We start from the raw sequence: 12,718 nt of genomic DNA on the forward strand, positions 1-12,718 counted from the left end.
CTTGTGGGTGGAGGCTGGTTTTCTGTCTGCAGCGTCTGCTGACTCTCTCTACCTCCCCTCTGAAGCAGCTGCATGAGCTGCCTTAAATCTTTGTATTGCTTCACAATAATACTAGTGCCAATGATTAAATAACCCACAGAAATGAAACAAAACACCTTGGCTCCAATCATTCATTTCACAGCCTCCTTCCCCCTCTTTCTGCCAAGTAAAGGCAACTTCAATGCAGCAGTGTTTTTCTTTCCTCTAAATAAGGTCCTTTCTTGCTGGAGTTCTAGCCACCTCCAGTGACTTCTTCCTGTCTACCTGCTCTTAAACTAATTAAAAAACAGTCTTTGCAAATGCCTTTGGAGGATCACCAAACTTAAAGTGAGTTTTCAAGAGAAGGAATACAGTAAAAAAATGTTCAGTGTATATTCCAGTAACAAATTCCCATTAATTCGGGTCAATTCCTTTGATGGAGTAACGTGGCAAGGTTCCTTTCTAACAACAGAGGTATGCTGGTTTATACCAGCTGAAGGTTTCATCCTGCCTTTGTTTACCAAATGAATGCTGAACTTCCAAAAAATAATGAGGTTAACAGGTCACGCAGCTGCAGCCTTCCGCTCCTGATAGAGAGGCGGAAGGGATGTCAATCCCACTTTCTTCCCTTCCAAAGGGAGTCCTGTCTCACTGGTGGTACAGAGATGGGGATCCTTGGGGAGCCTTCTACACTCATTAGCTTGTCTATAACTGGGGAATCATTAGATTTAAAACAAAAATGGGCAGGTCTTGTTCATTCAGCAGTAATTACACAAAAATAGGGACTGATATATTCATAGAAGATCAGTGCCAATGGTAACAACTCAGTGTTTAATAATACTTATAATGAGAATCGACAGGACTGAAGATAGACGATTTTTCTTCGAAATTAAAGAAACTCTGAAATTTGGACCAGATTAGAGAAAATATCCACCTGTTTCATCCAGATTCTCAAGTAGTCTGCTAAATTCTAGGAGAAAAAGTAAAGAAAGACTATACTGTGATTCCTCTGCTTCTTTTTAATTACATTTGCAAACAGAAGAGGGTCAAATAAGAGTCTAGCCTGTGATTTATTTATCTAGTTGAAACATGAACTCTGCTGCTTTGAAAAACTACTATATACAAGTTTGTTTCTAGCCAAGGATTTCTTTATAGCAGGAGATTCTTGGAATGGGAAGATTTATGTGCTTCACATCTCTTTGTACAATCCCACAGAGACGGAGAACATCTGAGCGTTGGAGAGTGTGTGTATGTGTGTGTATGGATGCAAAATCTCAGAGGATACCCTTTCAGAAGAGCCTAATATACACCATAGCATTAGTATACAACATATCTTGTTATTTTGGTCACAAATTAAAATGGGGACACAGAACTACTCCAGCCAGGTGTAGATATTCGCAGCCTTTGTTTACTACCTACTTGGCAGGAGATATATATGGAACCATCTATAAGACACAAGTAGACTATGCACCACAGTGCTCAATTCAGCCATAAAAATGCTCTAATTTATTGAAATAGTGCAGTTGGATGACACGAAAACTAATCAAGCTAGCGATGCTGTGACTTCCTAGAACAAATCACCCCCATGTTTCATTATACCTCTGTTCAGCCCATTCCTCCATCGTTTAAAAGTAAGCTCTTAAAATGTGCCAGATAAATAGCACTTGAAACTGAAGTTCTCTGTTCTTCCACAGAACAGATCTAACTAAGAAATGGCAACGTGTTCTCATCCTTGCAACGAGACTGTGTGTTATTCCTGCCAACAGAAACACATTACAGTCAACTCTCCCTTTTCTGTGGGCAGCCTATCTGGCACAGACAGGTCGTACCACGGACCCGGTGAAATCCAAGCTGTTTCTGGTTCATTGCAGAGCACAGTCATCATGAATGAAGCTATACTGAATGAAGCTACACTGCTTGCTCTAGAAGAAACACAGCTGTGCCAAGAGCTGAGACTGAGTAGTTTTGTCCCAAGAAACCTGAGCTGGCGTCACCTGGCATTAATGTGGGTGGCTCTGCCTTATGTACTTGGCTGAAGAGGACAGAGAGCAGGTACTGGAATGACCTGGGGACAAGCCCACCTGAGATGAGGAGAGCTCATGCACTAACGTGCAGCATCACTCTGGACAACCTGAGCTGGTTCCCTGCTGTGCTACTTGGGTATCTTTCCACTATGCTCCCCACCATAACCTGTCGTATGTGTAGAACCTCAATTAGTCTATTAGTTGGATCTTCCTAGACGTCCACTATCACAGATAATGAAGAAACAGCTGTCTTTAAATTAAAGTACTGCAGCCCTACAGATTGTTAGTATTATTTTAACAAGGCCTTTCAAGTGCTAGGAGATTCTGGCCATACCCACTGAAATCATGATTTGAAAGCTCCTTTTCCAGCTGCCTGCGCATATGCAGTGTCTTAAAAGGACATCAAACCTGAAAAACTGGACAATTGTAGGCCATTACTTCTGGGTGGAGGGAGGGAGTGGAGGAATGAAAGAAAGATCAGCCACTCTCACTGTAAGCCAGTGGCGTTCTTCTTCTTCTCTTCCAGAGGAGCCCATAGTAAGCACAGGGTATTTTGATCCCCAGATCTTCTCAGTCCTATGACATCTAAATTGTGCCAGCTGTGAGGATGTTTCCTGGCCTCCACCTGCCAACTCATCTCGCAGGGTGGTATCTTCATCATGCACTTCAACTGTAGTAATCAAGGTGAAATAACAGGCCAAGCAACTACTAGCCTTCATTCATTGCCAACCAGAAGCACATTTAAAACTGCTAGCTGGCAGGGCTAGCTGGCCCATGACCTCCACCAAGGCATGTGGTGTTTCAGTTCTGGGTGACCCGGAGTCCACTGCCACCACTTGGGAGGGCAGGAGGGAGCTGCCTAGGTTGCATTTGCAAGGGGGTTTACACTAGGCAGAAGTGCTGCCTATAGACATGTACCTTTAAAAGAGTTTGGGAATAAGCATTTGTAGAAATGTTCTACGGTGTATCCAGTTTAGCATTTCCTTTTGGTGAAACCGGCAGCAATGCCAAAGGGTATGGTTATGACAAAACCAGTGAAATCATGGAGACAATGTCAGTTCCCTGTGGTTTGCGGTTGTAGCAAGTGATGCCATCGTACAATCAGAGCAAACCACAGAGCATGTAATTTAGAGAAATGTGGCACAGTTATAAGGCAAATATATTTGTCGTGCAATAGAAATGGTTGAAACAATCATATGTCTTTTTGTGTGCTCAGGCTTCTTCGCAGCGCAGTACCCTGCTGCTGAATCAATTAACTCTGCGTCTGCAGGTTACTGCAGTAAAACCTCACTTTACAGGATGAACATGACTAGGTGTTTCTCAGTGCTGCACATTACTTTCCCATTTGCAATGTTTTTTTTATAGGCCCAGGCTTTGACTGAGGACACAGTGTTCTGGCCCAAAAGGACGTGCCTTCACAATACATTTAGAGTGAGACTGCATCTGCTCTTCTGGAGAGACACGAGTCTAATAGGCAATCTGCTTGATTTATGCACCATGAAGCATGATTAGAGTATGGGTAAGATTCTCATTCATTACATAATTTCTTTGAAATGATGAACCTGGTGTGTTTGTTATGAGATCCAAAACAAAGAGTAAAAGGACAGTTTCAAGGTTGGCTTTAAGCCTGTATTTAGCAAATCCTTTTTTGTTGTTCCTACAAAATATTTTTTTTCTAAACAAACACCTTTTTCTTCATTACTTAATCCTCTTTGTTTCAGCTACTTTAAAAACATTTAAACTTCTCAAAGGCATTATGCCCTGGATTCAAATGGGTAAACTGAGGCAAATGGGCAGCTAAGCAATTTCCTTGAGAGGCTGAGCTGAATCTACAAGTCCAACGTGTTAACTAGCACATTGCTGATCCTTAAGCATCGCCCATTTGTCTGGAGTGAAAAATCAATGCTGTCATCAAAATATACTATAAGAAAACACAGTATGTTCTTGACACAGACACATTGGCCAGAGATTTCAGTTTTATGAAGTTGCTCTGAAGAAAGGAAAACCAAGGTTTTAAGAGCACAGAGGCATACCTTTAAATAAGTAGTTTCCCAACTGGGGACAATCTTTGTGCAAGGAATGTTTAGGACCTGATCCAAAGTCTACTGAAATTTAACACTGCCTTAAATAAAGCTTGGATCAGGACCTAATCTCTATATTGTGCAGCTATTTCTCAAGTGTGAGAAGTGACAGATCATTCTGTGCACAGCTTAAATGAAAGAATAGGGGCAGCAAAGGGAAATAGTATCTGTAAAAACAGAGCAAGGAAATGGTGGAAGATCATTCAGTTGTCACTTTCCTTTTTAAAAGCAAACTATCAAAGAGGAAGGAGAAAGTAGTAATTGGGAAATGAGGTGCACTCCAGATCTAAAAAGGTAGTGTCCATAAAAGAAGAAAAATCTAATACAATATTAATTGAGAATTACTCTCTCTCACTCTCTCTCCTGCCAATTTCTAAGTATATCTTTATCGATGTAACAATAAATATATGTATTTTTATGCTATCAGGAGTTTTTAAAAAGTTTGACAGCTCCCGTGCAATTACTATTTGAATTTCTGATCTATTTATTAAAAATCTTCAAAATATACTCTACTGGCATCTATGCCTACTCCTCAACTGAAGTAAAACAGCATCTGTCCTCTGAAGCAAGAATGATATCACAGATTTACAAGGGGAAGAGATCTCATTATGTTGGGTTTGAAATGATACTGTGTGTACAGCTGCCGCGCTGTAGCATTCAGAGGTGCTTTAGAGCACAGAGTCAGTGTGCCACTGTCTGAAATACACTGCCCATGAGGAGGGACTGCAGCAACTGGAAAGCATCACGTGGCAAGGGAAGTCAGTGTGTTGTACATCTGGGTGGTCATCGTGGCAATTGCTTGGGACTATGGAAGAGAAAGATTGTAAAGCAGCACACTTTCTTAACTGCTTTCAAATTTTTAAGCCTCCACTGCCAAGATTTACCCAAACTTTTCCCGAAGTTTCAGTAATAAAATCCGAGATCAAGATATCTTCCTTAAAGGGAACATGGTCGATAGAAGCATGCCTTGATAAATGATGCTGCATGCCGTGGGGAGTTCTTTGCTTCTCCTTTAACTGATGCTACAGTCAAGGTCACTGTTTGGTTAGTTTATGGTTGTTTTTTATATATATTGAACATAAGGCAGAATACGTACAATGACAGAAGAAACAGCTTTTTTCAGAGATAGGCTGGAGCTGCTGAATTCAGAGCTCAGAGCCAGACTCCCAGCTGGCACACAGTGTACGTTGAAGTCAGTCTGTTTTCAGCCAAGAAACACAGCCTTGGGTTTTGCTTCCTTCAGGAAAGAGGAGGGGAAAGGAACTATATCTTGGTTTTACCACTACAAAGTATTAGCTATTGAGAATGAGTTTAAACTATCTGGAGGCTGCATGGCTTTATATAGATTATTAATGTAACTTACTATCTGTTGAGCATGGGTACTTACATGGGGAGACATGGAGGGCCATGCTTCCCCAGAAAACATAATTCTACTCTTTCCCCAGGCTTTGCAGGAAAAGCACAAAACGGGCATCAAGAGACCTAAGGTCTAGTTAAGGCGATGGCATACACTGTGCGGGAAGGGTTGCTTCTACTGTGTCTGATAGTGCATTGCTCACCTCATAAAGCGTGCAAGGAAATTGTTTGTTTGTGAATGTACAGTACACTGAGGTTGTCGCATACGATGTGATGTATCTGCTGCTGCCTGATCAGCTGGTCTGCTGCAGCCAACTTCAAATATGAGAAATCAGACTTGGACTGAATGAAACCGAAGTTACACAATTGCTGATGCACTGTTGTGCCTTTGCTCTGGGCTTTTCTTTATCGTATTCTGGCAACTGCACCTTCACACTGCCAGATGCAGAGCAGGATTTACTACACGTTAATACCCACAGAAGTGAGGAGTGGGAGGAGATGAGCTGAAGGTACCTTCTCAAGCTCCCCACCACCCTCCAGACCAGAGCTCAGATAGTACCCAGCTTGCCACCTCTATTTCTGTCCAGTCCCCAGCACTTTATGTTGCCAGTTCCAGCCCCCTGTAGCACCTCAATTCAGCGCTGCTTGCAGGACTGGAAAGCCTCCAGCCATGATTTACAGGGGACTGGGACAAGGCAGGGTCAGGGAGTCTGTCTAAATTACCCTGAGTTTGAATGGCTGCCCTGCAGACTGCAGTATTGCGTGGGCTCCCCAAAGCTTCATCAATGCTCACCACTTTTTATTAAAGGTTCAATCACAGCTTGAAACTCATGAAAAATCTGGGTCCCTAGAGGATAAAGAATAAAAGGGGCAAGCTCACAGACTGTCTATAAATCATACATGGTAATGTACCAGTGCCTTTGTACCGAGTACATTTGTAATATTCTCTTCATAACAAACATTGCAAACTCATCTGTGTGACTGACATATTTGTGAAAATTAGGGCCTGTTCTGAAATCAGCCAAGGCCAAAGTTTATTGGATAATTCACTCAAAACAAATAACTCACCCAGCACTAGGAAAATGTGATGCAATGTGCTTATTTGGTGACCTCTGTGAATGATTAGTTGCCCTTATCCCACTCTTACTGAGATATTGTTTACCCTCAATAAAATTACTACACAGCTGGCATTATTTTTTATCTCTTTTGACACTCTCAGCAGAGGCACTTACAAATGAAAGGGTGCAGAGGCTAAAGTAGCATGAACAGTTTTCAGCACACTGGCAAGACGATGAGGGGAAACTTGTCCTGCCATTTCTCGGGCTTCCTCTGTTTTGTGGATAGAAGTTAAGTCTCAAGGAGGATCAGCTTGGAAACTCTGAGGAGCCCTGGACTTCGCACATACTGAAGTTTAACGAATTTTGCAGATTAGAAAGGCAAACCCCATGATTAAAACAGTTGATGATATTGCACCACCAAAAGAATTTAGTTCATTTATTTTGAATTGTAAGTTTAGGTTTATGTATTGGTAATAACACTTCATAGAGGGCTGTTAAATGTTCTGTAGCAGTGTGTTGCGAAAGCAATGAAATGACAGGAGATCTGACCACAGCACTCTGAATTCATTACTGACTGTCTTTCCAGATGGAAATTATTGGGTCTGCAGAAGAGCTAACTGAGAATAATCAAGATTTTACTGTGGCTAGATGAACTCTGTTTAGATTGTAAGACTCAACATGTGTAAACAATAAACCAAAAAAGAAACCATAAGTGAGAAAAATTAAAGAATATTAAGTGTTATCAATTAAAAAAAAAAAATTCTTTTCAAAACCAGCTCTCAGGCTCTGTTCCTGTGCACAGACAGAGAGCATACTGCATCTCCGTTACGCCTCCTGCCTTGTGTCATGACAGGCTCACTCTGGTTTGCTGCTTGCACCTCTCACTTGTGTTCTTGCAATTCCACAAACTAAAGAAACAGCTGCTCACAATTTATTTAATCGTCATTAGCCATCATGATCACCTCACCACAGTCACCAGGCCAGTGACGCAATGTTGCAGGCTTATAAAGCATCTCCTGCCCTACGTGTCATTTTGAACGTGCACGCATTTACTGATCTTGTACAACTCTGCAAGAACTGTTTCCAAAGCCGAGATAGACTGGACCTATCTTTCCAAAATGTAATTCATAATTAAAGGAAGAAACTACCCTCTGTCTAGTTTCTATGTTGCAGCCGTTTGATATGCTTATATTCAGCGTACACTGTGAAATGGTCCAGCACACGCTACAACAGCTGCAAGGAAGGCAAATGACAACACAGCACCCTTACAACCTAATGTCAGCTAATGAAATAAAGCTATTTACATAGTGTATTTACCTGCCAGCTGTTTCACAGGCTGCAGTTCAGTTACTTTAGGACAAATGGAAACCAAAAATAAAGTTGCGTTATAATGGAAGAAGACACCAATGTAATCCTACTGCAAATGTCTGCTCAAGTCAGATAGAAAAGGCTGCAGACAACAAACAGATGAATACAAATCCCATGTTTTGAAAGTCAAAAGAGGCATGAAAAATAATATACTTCCTGTTGGTTGAGTCATAGTGATCCCCTTCAAGGGACTATGGAAAATAAACTAATAAAGCTTTCGGCAATTAATTTACCAAATCACCATAGAGTTTCAGAGGATTCCTATGTCTTTATCGTTAGCTAGTACAGTGACCTCTCAGTGGTTGCCAGTGACGATTGCAATGCACCTTGCATCATCAGTTTTCTGGGACCACACAGGATCACCAACGCACACACACGTACCGGCCTTGTACACCTTTGCATAAACTGTTTTCAGAGCCAATGCTCGTGAGAAGTGTGATGTAAATCAAAGTATTTTGAAGGCAGAAATTATGACAAAGAGTTGGAAGAGACCGAGATCCACACACTTGGGAAGGAGCCGGTAACTGCCCATAGGAGGATGGAAGGATGGAGTACTTGGATAAAGAGGTGGTAAGAAACAAGGAAGGGGAGCTAACTGGGGAATCTAGGACAGAGGCCAGCTAGCAGAAGTAGGAAGTGTCTGGTCAAAAATACTGGAAAACGTACCTGGACGATACTGGGCCTTGCTAGCAAAAGTTTCAGCCAGACGTAAACCACACAATGCATTGAGAGTAGAACAAGACAGGGTGGAGGGCAAAGCTGTAATTCCTCAGGGATCTAAACTGAGGTTGCACATGACGTCCTAATTCTGGCATTTCTAAGTTTTTGCTCACACAGTTTTGCAACATGAACAGTCTCTTAATGTAACTTTTTCTGTGTAATGTAATTTTTCAGTAAAGTCATGAATAAGATGTCATTTCTCCCTACTGAACTCAAAGGATTTGTTTCCATTTAAGGTTCTTTTACAAGCAGTTTTATGCACTTGCACCTCACTGGCCTAAGTAATGTTCCACTGTAACACTGGGAAGCCCTGGGCTTGCCTGGTGGGATGCATCAGAACATTTTGGCAATATAATCTGAACTGAATCCTTATTTTCCCCCTTAGCCACATCCCACTTAAAAACGCCACTGAAACTTAAAAACGGGCCCTGAGCTGAACAGATGAAGTTGGTAGTGCACTGCAAGCATGTACTTAGTTACAAAATACACGTATGGACTACTGTCAGGATAGTAGGATGACTACTAAACATCCTTTCAGTGTTTATGGCTTGAGCTTTGAAACTGTAGAGATGTACCCAATGACAATTTTTTTTTGGCTTTAAGTTTTGTTATGAAAGTTTCTCTCAGCACTGTGGGGAAGAAAAGGGGATTTGTCAAAAGTACAGCCCTTTCATAAGGTTTTGGGAATGCATTTTCTTTCAGAAAGGTTACAAAGTAGGTTTCTACAGTGTCCCAAGATTCACAGGAACCCCTGTTGACTTTCTAAGCTCTATTACATCTGCTGTCTTTCTAATAACTGTGATATAAATAGCATGTGATTCTACTTTGCTTTCAGAGCTCTATCTAAAGAAAATGTGCAGTGACACATGGACATGTACAAACTCTCTGGGATTACGCACAGTAATATCAACCTACAGACTGGGCAATAAATTTTTAAAACTCATATCAAGTTCATGGAGGAGTTCACTGTGTGTTACAGTGTCTCCTGAATGGAGCATGCAGCAAAAATGTGATCCACCAAGTATTTTAACAGAGAAAGTGGCAAACTAAAAGAAAACAGAGCACTCTCCATCCACCGTGTGTTGCCTGTGCACTCTTGTGACTGTGCAGTTATTCCAGAATGGAGTCGTGTCTGAGCTTCTGTTGTTTGGCACTTGCACTCCTGCAAAATGAAGTGCTTCGAGCCCAAACCCATGGGCAACCATGGCTGGTGCATGTGACATGATATCGGATGTAAGAACTGGTACCCGGATGCTGGGGAGGCCCCTGAACCTGTCTTACTGTGCACACACACCCTTCCATGCAAGAATACAACATCATCCAACAAGCGTATTTGCTAGTGACTTTTTAATACACTCATTTTCCAACCTACTAAAACGTTGTAATGAACAAAGCCAGCTTTCTCCTGTCTCCCATCAAAACAGTTTAGACAGAGCCTGAAATTCACTTCCAAGGGGAATAACTCTATTCTCTTAGCAAGATTCAAAAAACGCAAAATAGCCACTAGGTTCACCTTTTCCTTATTTCTGTCAAGTCCTGTATACAAGCCAGGGGACCTGTTTACAACTTGTCTGATCTCTCCTGAAGTCAGGGTGCAGTTTGTGCACAAACATCGCCTGGGACACCATCAGCTCTGTGCTGCCGTTTCTAAACACCGTGTAAGGAGGCTGACAGGCAGCTATATTGTAACCAGGTCAGATGTGCTGCCTGTAGCTGTAACATATATACATAGGATTAAGAATGAAATCGAGCTCTTCGCATGCTATCAGCTTGTTTTTCAGAACTACTTTTTTTCTCAGTTAATACTTAAGCTTTTTCTGAAACAATCTCCTTTATTGAAGAGTAAGACAGAATACGGAGTGGCCTTGCCCTACATTACCGTGCTGGTTTTGGCTGGGATAGAGTTAATTTTCTTCCTAGTAGCTGGCATAGTGCTGTGTTTTGGATTTAGTAGGAGAATAATGCTGATAACACACTGGTGTTTTAGTTGTTGCTAAGTACTGCTTATGCTAGTCAAGGACATTTTCAGCTTCCCATGCCACGTGCACAGGAAGCTGGGAGGGGGCACAGCCAGAATAGTTGATCCAAACTGACCAAAGGGCTATTCCATACCATATGACGTCATGCTCAGCATATAAACTGGGGGGGGGTGGCCAGGGAGCAGTGATCACTGCTCGGGAACTGTCTGGGTATCGGTCGGCGGGTGGTGAGCAATTGCATTGTGCATCACTTGCTTTGTATATCATTATTATTATTATCATTATTATACTGTTATTATTACTACTACTATTTTACTTTATTTTATTTCAATTATTAAACTGTTCTTATCTCAACCCAGGAGTTTTTCTCTCTCTTACTCCTCTGATTCTCTCCCCCATCCCACTGGGGCAGGGGGAGTGAGGGAATGGTTGCATGGTGCTTAGCTGCTGGCTGGGGCTAAACCACGACAGTCCTTTTTGGTGCCCAACCTGGGGCTCGAAGGGTTTGAGATAATAACAGATTAACCAGAGTGTATTAAGGAATCTTTTAACAGTTGCCGGTCATGATATTAGTTCATCTGATCGGTGCCATGTTCTTTTTTTCGCTGTGCATGTTAAAGCTTGGTATTGGTTTGTGCAGTGTGCTATGCTCTGCAGTGATTAATGATGTTTTGCTTGGGAGATTCCTTATTAGAACACTGACCTTGAGCATTATTTGGTATTTGAGTTTCGTACTTTGGGTATCACCTCATGGAGAGAATTAGCAGTTATACCTCTTCCTCTGAGAGGTTTGTTGTGGAGGAAATACCAAATGGCACTTCGCTACCTTCTTCCATGGTATTTCCTCCTTCATTACAATGACTTTTCAGTATCTTAAACATCCCTGGGCAGTTAAGATACTTCTATTGATACTTCTTGGGGATATTGTTTAGGTTTTGACAAAGGTTAGTAAGCAATTTAAGAATATCATCCAGAGATCTGCCCCAAGGCTGGATAGTTATGAGTGGCAGGGTGTGTGGGATAGTATGGGCAATTACCTAGGACAATTACTTAAATGGGATAAATCTGGATAGAGGATTTCCACACTATGAAAACTGTGAACTGTAGGGAATATGGGGATCAGAGATAAGGTGCAGATTTAATTTCCTTGTTTTGAAATACCCTGGTTTATCCTACAGCATCTAAAGAAGCCTCAGGTGGGTGTGAAGAACTGGATGGGATAACATTACACTAAGCCTATCTTCACAGATCTTTAGAAATGCCTGGGTCTATTTATGGCTGCTTGACACTCACTTAGCTTGTAAAAGAAGCAATATTGCTAACCTCAGAGACTAAACTTCATAAATTCATAAATCCACAACACAGGGTAAGTTGTAGAAAGAGTGCTTTTATGCTACCCATCTAATTTGTCTTAAAACCATCCCACAGGTTTGCTTCTTTTCTATGCCCATGCAGTCTCTGTCTTTGCTGTCAGGATTGCTACTAGCAGCACATAATGCAGTGGCTTCTCTACTACAGACTAAACTGAGACCTACGAACAGGTTGCAATCAGCTTGCGACAACAACTGGGTCATAACAATCCACACTGCTGACACACAGGTGAGAGAGCCTTTGCAATTAAAATCCAGTCATTAGCATCCCCACTGCCAGAGCCATTCAGTCTCAGCACTGAGCATGACTGCAGAGCTACCTAGAGTGCAGTGGAAGAAAACGAGAAAACAAAAGGGTACCAGGAGAGACTGCCTGCTCCATCTTCTCTCTAACAGTAATCTAGAGTGTCACTTGTTCCTGAGCTATTCCAGATGACCTGAAATGCAGTGAGGAGGATATCAACATTAATTCTGCACTAGTATTCTGACAATTGACTGTGTGCCTGCACCCAGCTTGTTTGGACTGTTTCTATTTCGTTGTTTAAAAAAATACCTTGGAACATAACAACAGTTACCACAGAAGAACCAAACCAAAAGGCAAAAGGATTGCTTATCAACTGTAGGATCTTGCTGATTTGAAATCTGGATTTTAAATGTATATGCACCAGTTCGCTAGGACTCCTCATGAGAAAAAATTGTGGAGACCACTACGGTGGAGAAAGGGCCAGGTCAGGTGGCATCTCC

The sequence above is a fragment of the Pelecanus crispus genome, chromosome 1, assembly GCF_030463565.1.
Source record: "Pelecanus crispus isolate bPelCri1 chromosome 1, bPelCri1.pri, whole genome shotgun sequence".
NCBI classification, from domain to species: domain Eukaryota; kingdom Metazoa; phylum Chordata; class Aves; order Pelecaniformes; family Pelecanidae; genus Pelecanus; species Pelecanus crispus.